Source organism: Entelurus aequoreus, linkage group LG03 (genome assembly GCF_033978785.1).
Source record: "Entelurus aequoreus isolate RoL-2023_Sb linkage group LG03, RoL_Eaeq_v1.1, whole genome shotgun sequence".
Taxonomy (NCBI): domain Eukaryota; kingdom Metazoa; phylum Chordata; class Actinopteri; order Syngnathiformes; family Syngnathidae; genus Entelurus; species Entelurus aequoreus.
Genome location: NC_084733.1, coordinates 86355468 through 86367640, shown reverse-complemented (window position 1 = coordinate 86367640; position 12173 = coordinate 86355468).

Sequence of the window (12173 nt, the reverse complement as noted above, 5' to 3'; positions counted from 1 at the left end):
AACTTAGTTACAATTATTCTGACACTGTCATTATTCATTCAACCATTTGAAGACCCTTTGTTAGCACTTACTATGCAATCCAATCCGTTCCATCAGTAACACCCGCATTACTACGCTGAAAATCCAGTCCAGGTTTTCACTGTTACCTTAGCAAGGTCCAGCCAGGTAGGATGTCCGATTCCGATGTTTTTTTTTTTGGGTCAAATCTGATATTTTTATGTAGTTGTTCACATTACAAAAACAACGTGTCCAGACTCCAATGTGAATGCAAACTGACCCGAATACAGACATGGTGTCAGTTCTAGTTGTCTAGTCCAGTGTTTTTCAACCTTTTTTCAGCCAAGCACATTTTTTGCGTTGAAAAAATGCGGAAGCACACCACCAGCAGAAATGATTGAAAAATAAAACTCAGTTGACAGTAAAAAGTCGTTGTCGCAATTGTTGGATATGACTTTAAACCATAACCAAGCATGCATCACTATAGCTCTTGTCTCAAAGTAGGTGTACTGTCACGACCTGTCACATCACACCGTGACTTATTTTGACTTTTTTTTCTGTTTTCCTATGTGTAGTGTTTTAGTTTGTGTCTTGCGCTTCTTTTATGGAGGCTTTTTCTCTTTTTTTGGTATTTTCCTGCAGCAGTTTCATGTCTTCCTTTGAGCGATATTTCCCGCATCTACTTTTGTTTTACCAATCGAGAATATTTCAGTTGTTTTTATCCTTCTTTGTGGGGACATTGTGGATTGTCACGTCATATCCGGATGTACATTGTACGCAGTAAGTCTTTGCTGTCGTCCAGCATTCTGTTTTTGTTTACTGTGTAGCCAGTTCAGTTTTAGTTTTGTTCTGCATAGCCTTCCCTAAGCTTCAATGCCTTTTCTTAGGGGCACTCACCTTTTGTTTATTTTTGGTTTAAGCATTAGACACCTTTTTTTACCTGCACCCTGCCTCCCGCTGTTTCCCATATCTACAAAGCAATTAGCTACCTGCTGCCACCTACTGATATGGAAGAGTATTACACGGCTACTTTGCAGAGCTCGAGACAGCACCGACACTCAACAACAACACATCATTTGCAGACTATAATTACTGGTTTGCTAAACATATTTTTAACCCAAATAGGTGAAATTAGCTAATCTCCCACGGCACACTAGTGGTTGAAAAAAACTGACCTAGAGGCACTTCCGGGTACTTCTGGGTTTCAGGCGACGGTCTAAGCTCCATTAGGCTACTGTTTATTTACCTGAATCCGTGTAGATTTAGTCTTATTTTGAAAGGTTTGGAGGCAAATATAAAAACGATCATTAAAGATATATTTAAAATAGATGGAGTGGATTTTTACACTCTTAAGAAAAATATATATATTTTTAAAGATTTAAACTATTTATCATCACCAAAAGGTTACTGCTACCTCACTTCACTTGACACTTACGGTATTTAGAGAAGAAATGATTGACGGTACATCACGTCCAAGGGGCACACAAATTAAACATTAATGGGTGAAATACAACGTTGGATTTATTGGTGCATCGCTAAGCAACGTATTTGATTGACATAACGAGTGACGCTAAGGAGAAAAAGAATACTTTTGTTTGCAGTTGATTTCCTGCGACAAATACTAGTCTCATCTACAATTGCAGTTGTTTTCATGCTGTGCACACTGGTCTCGTCGTCAAATATTTATTTTGTATCCGTCTATGCTGAGCGTCGCTATTATTTGTGTGGGAGCTCACACTGAAGTGGCATCATAACACGATCTGATCGATTTGTGATATAAAACAAGTTTGATTATTTTTCTCATTTTAGAGTCGTGTTTTGGGGGACTCTGAAGACTTGATGCACTGACAGACTCAAAGTCAGAAAGGTGGAGTTCTATGGCTGTTTTTTTTTTTTTATCTTCAGTGTTATTGTTTCCACCATTAATGGCAGGTTATTGTGATAGTCCATATCACCCATCCCTGCTGGCCAGGGATTTGACAACTGTGGTGTAAATGCCTTAAACGGCCATTACAGTAATAACAGGAAACTACCAATATTGATTTTCAAGCATGTCTTCAGTATTTGCTGTGTCATTCTAACACAGTAACAACAAGTTGCAATGAGTGCAACAATTGTGACTCAATGACAACATGCACTATATTGCCGAACCCATCCAAATGATCAGAATCAGGTGTCCTAATCACTTGGCCCGGTGTATCAAATCAAACTAAGTGTCAAGATTCCTCCTCTGGCTGCTTGCCCGGACGCGCCCCTGCTCACGCTTGGGCGCAGCACGCCCACACAGCGACTAGGCTGCAGACAATCACGCATCAGCGCACCTGGACTTGACGAGCGGCATAGCAAAGCCAGGAGAACTTCGCCAGAACGTAGCCAATCCCCCCTGAGTAAGCATCACGTCTGGCACCCCTTCCTTGTTCCTTGCTCGCCTCAACCTCCTCCCGGATCTTTGCTTGCCATCCCCGATCCTCGACCACTGCTTGGAACCCGGACATCGTTGCCTCTCTCCAGCCCCCGACTTCTTGCCTCCCTGCTGACTGCCTCTTCGCCTTACCCCTTGGATTCGACGAAAGATACATCCAACACCCTCTGGCAAATTCCACATTGTTAATTCCACACATCGTCCGCATTCATTCACTAGTGGTAGCATACACACCCCACACATTCATCAAATGTTTTAATAAACCTTCTAAACCGCAGTTCTGCCCTGGTGTTCCCCCTTCCTCTTCCAACAGGACTGTGCACCAGTGCACAAAGCTAGGTCCATAAAGACATGAATGACAGAGTCTGGTGTGGATGAACTTGACTGGCCTGCACAGAGTCCTGACCTCAACCTAATAGAACACCTTTGGGATGAATCAGAACGGAGACTGAGAGCCAGGCCTTCTCGACCAACATCTTTTGGAAGACTTGTGGACAGCCTTCCCAGAAGAGTTGAAGCTGTAACAGCTCCAAAAGCTGCATATTGAACCCTACGGGTTAGGAATGGGATGGCACTTCAAGTTCATATGTGAGTCAAGGCAGGTGGCAATATAGCGTATCTTTGGGTAGACATCCAGCCCCCGTTTTCCAGGCAAGAACGTTTATTTACAACACAACCTCCTCTGTTTTCAGGTCAACTATGTAGTGCTGTGCAAGTTGGTATACACTGCTGTCATCTGTGAAACCTTTCCCGGTTTGCAAGCAACACTATCTTTATGTGTTTGGGGTCATCTAATGCTAAATAAAGATGACTTTCTTACACTTCCACTACATGTAAATTGTTGAACGTGGAAGTGTGTAATTCTAATAAAGTGCCCAAAAAGTTGCGAGCGAAAAGATCTTGCAAGTGCAAAAAATCACAGTAACCTCCAGGGGGCTAAGCCCCTCCCCCTTGTTCTTCAAACCTAGTGACACCCCTGCCCTAAATGAAGTCTTTTTAAGCATAAGAATGGCTAAATAAACTAAAAAAAATTACTAATGATCTATTGCTAAGTTAATGATTATTTGCAGGAAAAAAAAGAGTTAAGTTTCTCAGTTCAATTAAAAAATATCTTGTTATTTGTTATTCTGTTTTTATTTACCATTTAACAACGTGCCAACTTCACTGGTTTATACATAGAAAAATTTTTGGTAACACTTTAACCCAGTGGTCCCCAACCACCGGGCCGCGGCCCGGTACCGGTCCGTGGACCGATTGGTACCGGGCCGCGGCCGCACAAGAAATAAAAATAAAATAATTTTTATTTTTTTTATTTTTTTTTTCTTATAATTGAATCCACATAAAAACACAATATATACATTATAAATCAATATAAATCAATACAGTCTGCAGGGATACAGTCCCTAAGCACACATAATTGTATTTCTTTATGACAATTTTTTCTTTTCTTTTTTTAAATAATTAAATCCACATAAAAACACAATATATACATTATATATCAATATAAATCAATACAGTCTGCAGGGATACAGTCCCTAAGCACACATGATTGTATTTATGACAAAAAAATATATTTATATATATATATTTTTTATAATTAAATCCACATAAAAACACAATATACACATTATATATCAAAATAAATCAATACAGTCTACAGGGATTACAGTCCCTAAGCACATATGATTGTATTTCTTTCTGACAAAAAAAAAATAAATAAATAAATAAATTATTTTTTTTTACTACCCCCTCCCGGTCCGTGATCTATTGCTAAGTTAATGATTATTTGCAAAAAAAAAAAAGTTACATTTCTCAGTTCAATTAAAAAATATCTTGTTACTTGTTATTCTGTTTTTATTTACCATTTAACAACGTGCCAACTTCACTGGTTTAGGAGTTTGTAGTTGATACATAGAAACATTTTTGGTAACACTTTAACCCAGTGGTCCCCAACCAAAATAAAAATAAAAAATAAATATTACTATTTTTTTTAATTTCTTGTGCGGCCGCGGCCCGGTACCAATCAGTCCACGGACCGGTACCGGGCCGCGGCCGCACAAGAAATAAAAAAAAATAGTAATATTTTTTTTTAATTTTTATTTTCTTATAATTAAATCCACATAAAAACACAATATATACATTATAAATCAATATAAATCAATACAGTCTGCAGGGATACAGTCCCTAAGCACACATGATTGTATTTCTTTATGACAATTTTTTTTTTTTTTTTTTTTTTTTTTTTAATAATTAAATCCACATAAAAACACAATATATACATTATATATCAATATAAATCAATACAGTCTGCAGGGATACAGTCCCTAAGCACACATGATTGTATTTCTTTATGACAATTTTTTTATTTTTATTTTTATTTTTTTTTTAAATAATTAAATCCACATAAAAACACAATATATACATTATATATCAATATAAATCAATACAGTCTGCAGGGATACAGTCCCTAAGCACACATGATTGTATTTATGACAAAAAAAAAAAATATATATATATATATATACATATATATATATATATATATATTTTTTTTTTTTTAAATAATTAAATCCACATAAAAACACAATATACACATTATATATCAAAATAAATCAATACAGTCTACAGGGATACAGTCCCTAAGCACATATGATTGTATTTCTTTATGACAAAAAAAAAAAAAAAAAAAAAAAAAAAAATTTTTTTTTTACTACCCCCTCCCGGTCCGTGGGACAAATTTTCAAGCGTTGACCGGTCCGCAAGTACAAAAAGGTTGGGGACCACTGCTTTAACCCCATTGGGTTGAATTTTTTCTTTCCCTGATGTGGGATCTGAGCCGAGGATGTCGTTGTGGCTTGTGCAGCCCTTTGAGACACTCGTGATTTAGGGCTAACAAAGTAAACATTGATTGATTGATTGATTTAGTATGGGGAACATATTCACTATTAATTAGTTGCTTATTAAAGTAACAAAGACTTAATTTAGTGTTATTTGGACACTAGGGGAACATATTAGGGTTAGGGTTAGGGTTACTAATAAGCAATCATTCTGAGTAGAGATGTTATCGGCCGATAAATGCTTTAAAATGTAATATCGGAAATTATCGGTATCGGTTTCAAAAAGTAAAATTCATGACTTTTTAAAACGCCGCTGTACGGAGTGGTTCACGGACGTAGGGAGAAGTACAGAGCAGTTGCATCTCCCAGTCATACTTGCCAACCCTCCCGATTTTCCCGGGAGACTCCCGAATTTCAGTGCCCCTCCCGAAAATCTCCCGGGGCAACCATTCTCCCGAATTTCTCATAATTTCCACCCAGACAACAATATTGGAGGCTCTGCCTTTGCGTGCCGGCCCAATCACATAATATCTACGGCTTTTCACACACACAAGTGAATGCAAGGCATACTTGGTCAACAGCCATACAGGTCACACTGAGGATGGCCGTATAAACAACTTTAACACTGTTAAAAATATGCGCCACACTGTGAACCCACACCAAACAAGAATGACAAACACATTTCGGGAGAACATCCGCACCGTAACACAACATAAACACAACAGAACAAATACCCAGAACCCCTTGCAGCACTAACTCTTCCGGGACGCTACAATATACAACCCCCGCTACCCCCTACCACCTCCCCCCCAAACTCAACCCCGCCCCCCAACCCCGCCCACCTCAACCTCCTCATGCTCTCTCCGGGAGAGCATGTCCCAAATTCCAAGCTGCTGTTTTGAGGCATGTTAAAAAAAAATAATGCACTTTGTGACTTCAATAATAAATATGGCATTTTTTTCCATAACTTGAGTTGATTTATATTGGAAAACCTTGTTACATTGTTTAATGCATCCAGCGGGGGCATCACAACAAAATTAGGCATAATAATGTGTTAATTCTACAACTGTATATATCGGTATCGGTTGATATCGGAATCGGTAATTAAGAGTTGGACAGTATCGGATATATCGGCAAACAAGCCATTATCGGACATCTCTAATTCTGAGGTTATTGAGGGAAGACTCTTAGTTAATGGCTTACTGGTTGTATAATAGAACAAGGCATTAATACATACTTGCCAACCCTCCCGGTTTTACCGGGAGACTCCCGGAATTCAGCGCCTCTCCCGATAACCTCCCGGAAGAAATTTTCTCCCGATAAACTCCCGGAATTCAGCCGGAGCTGGAGGCCACGCCCCCTCCAGCTCCATGCGGACCTGAGTGGGGACAGCGGCGACAGTCTGTTTTCACGTCCGCTTTCCCACGATATAAACAGCGTGCCTGCCCAATGACGTTATAACTGTAGAATGATCGAGGGCGAGTTCTTGGTTTCTTATGTGGGTTTATTGTTAGGCAGTTTCATTAAAGTCCTCCCAGCGCCGGTAACAACACACAACAACAGCAGTCACGTTTTCGTCTACCGTAAAGCAGTTTGTCTGCCGTAAACAGCAATGTTGTGACACTCTTAAACAGGACAATACTGCCATCTACTGGATAGCCTCCGGAACACTGCAATTCAAGTATTTATTTTATTTATATGTATAATAAAATATATATATATATATATATATATATACATATATATATATATATATACATATATATATATATATATATATATATATATATATATATATATATATATATATATATATATATATATATATATATATATATATATATATATATATATATATATATATATATATATATATATATATATATATGTATGTGTGGGGAAAAAAATCACAAGACTATTTCATCTCTACAGGCCTGTTTCATGAGGGGAACAGGCCTGTAGAGATGAAATAGTCTTGTGATTTTTTTCCCACACATACATATTATGCTCTACCACGGTATCGAGCACTATTTGTTGGATAATCTAATTAAGACATATATATATATATATATATATATATATATATATATATATATATATATATATATATATATATATATATATATATATATATATATATATATATATATATATATATATATATATATATATATATATATATATATATATATATATATATATATATATATATATATATATATATATGTATATATATATATATATATATATATTTATATATATATATATATATATATATATATATATATATATATATATATATATATATATATATATATATATATATATATATATATATATATATATATATAGCTAGAATTCACTGAAAGTCAAGTATTTCATACATATATATATATATATATATATATATATATATATATATATATATATATATATATATATATATATATATATATATATATATATATATATATATATATATATATGAAATACTCGAGTTGGTGAATTCTAGCTGTAAATATACTCCTCCCCTCTTAACCACGCCCCCAACCACGCCACCGTCCCGCCCCGCCCCACCCCACACCACACCACGCCCCACCCCACCCCCCACCTCCCGGAATCGGAGGTCTCAAGGTTGGCAAGTATGCATTAATAAGTACTTAATAACGACTAATTAAGAGCCAACATGTTCCTAATTTGCATGTTAATAAGCAACTAATTAATGCTGAATATGTGTTCCCCATACTAAAGTATTACCACATTTTTATGTACGCTTTTTTTTTTCTTTTTTTTTGTTCCATCCAAGGTGTGCTATGACTTGAAGTTGAACTGCTCTGTAAAAACACTGAGATGAAGTTCATTATGTTCCTTGTGGTGTTTTTTGAGGCATTTTTCGTGACGTGTGCAATTTCAGAACGCTATTTGGGGGGGCGAAGTAAAACAAAGAAAACAATCTAAAAGTATTTTGAAGTCATCATGCCATCATTGGAATGACTTTGACACCCCTGCCTTAAAGAGTTGCCTATTTTGACGCTGGTTAAGAACGTTCATTTGTTTTTAGCTTATGTGCTTGTGTTCCGCCTTCGGATTTTGTTCCGCGTATTTTGAATTTCCGAGCCGCGTGTACGACGAAACGCCGATCGATACCAACCCCCGAGCTGCATCGCCCTGATGCGGCTCAACAGATTTACACGGTTCACAAAGGTCAACGCCGCTCCACTGACATTTTCCCCAAATAAGCATAATCGATGAAATGTCTCTTGTATTCCATAACACTGCGCAGATATCTCTCCGGGGGGTGGGGGGATGGGGGGGGGGGGTATTCGGAGACGGCCGCGTCCGGCGTGAGGCAACTGTACTCCACTTCATGCCGGAGTAATCGGGGACGCGGGGGGATGCTAAAGAGCGAGCTTTTATGGCATGCAATCTGCCATTCAGGTCATTTTTGTGTGTGGATTCAGCACCAAGGACAGCACCCAGTTGCATTCTCACAGGGCGTCGGAGTCGTGCTTAAGTAGGCGCACATCTGCTGAGCTTCCAGAAAATGGACGGTCTCTCCCTGACCATTAGCTCCGAACAGGAACGAGGCGCACGTGTCTTTAAAAGTGCAGCTGCAGCTGTCGCTCTCGGTCGAAACGCTGCCGGTGTGCATGCAACAAGTGTGTGTCGCGGGGCTCTTCTTCCACTAGGGTGGGAAAATGGCAAGTCACAAAAAAATTTATAATTAAAATGTGTTAATTTTTTCCCCCTTCAACAGTGGGACAAATTAAAAATGAAAAAAAAAAAAAGAAAAGACAGAAAAAAATCCCAAAAGTGTTTTAGCAGCTTGGGGGGGGTCTGGCTGTCTCCTGCTTCTCCCGTGCCTTGTCCTCTGCTGGGCGCTTCTGTCTACTCTGGGGTTCCTGCGTGGGGCCGGTGGTCCCCTTTTTCCCTGAGCACCACACCTGCTGTTCTTTCTGGGTGGCTAGGGATGTTCTTTTGGCTCCCGCACACACCGGGAGACGAATATATTGTACATAAAAACACACGTCCATACTCACGTACACACAATTCTACATACATATATACACACATACGCATATTCATTCATTGATACATACATACGCGCGCACTGACATTTATCATTGGTATATTGTTATTTACAGATAAACACCGACATTTATCATTGATATATTGTTATTCACAGATAAACACTGACATGTATCATTGATATATTGTTATTCACAGATAAACACCGACATTTATCATTGATATATTGTTATTCACAGATAAACACCGACATGTATCATTGATATATTGTTATTCACAGATAAACACCGATATTTATCATTGATATATTGTTACTTACAGATAAACACTGACATTTATCATTGATATATTGTTATTCACAGATAAACACTGACATTTATCATTGATATATTGTTATTCACAGATAAAAATTGACATTTATCATTGATATATTGTTATTCACAGATAAACACTAACATTTATCATTTATATATTTTTATTTACAGATAAACACTGACATTTATCATTGATGTATTGTTATTCACAGATAAACACTGACATTTATCATTGATATATTGTTATTTATAGATAAACACTGACATGTTTCATTGATATATTGTTATTTACAGATAAACTGACATTTATCATTGATATATTATTATTCACAGATAAACACTAACATGTATCATTGATATATTGTTATTCACAGACAAACACTGACATTTATCATTGATATATTGTTATTCACAGATAAACACTGACATTTATCATTGATATATTGTTATTCACAGATAAACACTGACATTTATCATTGATATATTGTTATTCACGGATAAACACTGACATTTATCATTGGTATATTGTTATTTACAGATAAACACTGACATTTGTCATTGATTTATTGTTATTCACAGATAAACACTGACATTTATCATTGATATATTGTTATTTATAGATAAACACTGACATTTTTCATTGATATATTGTTATTCACAGATAAACACTGACATTTTTCATTGATATATTGTTATTTACAGATAAACACTGACATTTATCATTGATATATTGTTATTTACAGATAAACTGACATTTATCATTGATATATATTATTCACGGATAAACACTGACATGTATCATTGATATATTGTTATTCACATATAAACACTGACATTTGTCATTAAAATATTGTTCTTCACAGATAAACACTGACATGTATCATTGGTATATTGTTATTCACAGATAAACACTGACATTTATTATTGATATATTGTTATTTACAGATAAAACCTGACATGTATCATTGATATATTGTTATTCACAGATAAACACTGACATTTATCATTGATGTAGTTATTTACAGATAAACACTGACATTTATTATTGATATATTGTTATTTACAGATAAGCACTGACATTTAGCATTGATATTTTGTTATTTAGAGATAAACACTGACATTTATCATTGATATATTGTTATTCACAGATGAACAGACATTTATCATTGATATATTGTTATTCACAGATAAACACTGACATGTATCATTGATAAATTGTTATTCACAGATAACCACTGACATTTATCATTGATATATTGTTATTCACAGATAAATACTGACATTTATCATTTATATATTGTTATTTACAGCTGAAATGAAACAAAAGCATGGCCTGACCCTCATGAATTCACCATTTACCGAGAAGACGACCTTCAGACTGTTGGACATTGACTTTTTATGAACAATTTGGTACACGATATTTTAAAAATCATATAGTTTTGTATATATTTTAGTAATATAACTGTGACTAATGTGTGTTTATTTACATGGTATCAGTCAACCACTCCTCCATATCTATTTATTGCATAAACTACCTGAACTGTGAAATGTGCTGGAAACACAAACCGCACACTTCTACAGGAACACACAGATCCAGGAACTAAAGGTTCCTGAACTCTCGGTGGAAATGGGCTTCGGTCAACAGTGTGAAAGCTGGCTGAGTGTCGTGCTCAAGGGCAGCCGGGCAGGGGGACATTAGCTGTTGCGTCAGTCAGACCTGTGTCCTCTTGCCTTTTGTAGTCCTGGCAGCGCCAGCATTCACATCCCACCGCCTCTGGTCCCCTCTGGCGCCGAGCCACGCTTCTTTTCTGTTTTTCTTTTTTTTTTTTTTTTTGTGGGATGAATGCACAGGAGCGTCAGTAGTCCCATTAGTGCACGCCCGGCACACCGAGCCGTTCAGTGGGAGCAGTCAGGCCCGGGGGCCGTGTATTCATCAGGGCATTTAAATATTCCAGCGGTTGCCAAATGGCACCAAACGCAGACGAGCTGCGAGCCTGTCAGATAGCCGCAGTGTTCTCTTGTAAATCACAACAAAGTGCTTGTTTCGCACTCACACCAGCTCCGAGCGATGCGAGGCAATCTGCGTGAAAAAATAAAATATGTTTGATATTTCTAATGGGATTGGAAAAAGAGTGTAAGGAAGTGAGAATGTGAAGGCTTTCAGTCCCTAGTGCATACTTGCCAACCTTGAGACCTCCGATATCGGGAGGTGTGGGGGCGGGGGGCGTGGTCAGGTGGGTGGGGGTGGGGGGGCGTGGTTGGGGCGTGGCTAAGGGTGTGGTTAAGAAGAGAGTATATCTACAGCTAGAATTCACCAAATCAAGTATTTCATATATATAAATAATATATATATATAAATATATATATATATATATATATATATATATATATATATATATATATATATATATATATATATATATGAAATACTTGACTTTCAGTGAATTCTAGCTATATATATATATATATATATATATATATATATATATATATATATATATATATATATATATATATATATATATATATATATATATATATATATATATATATACCGTATTTCCTTGAATAGCC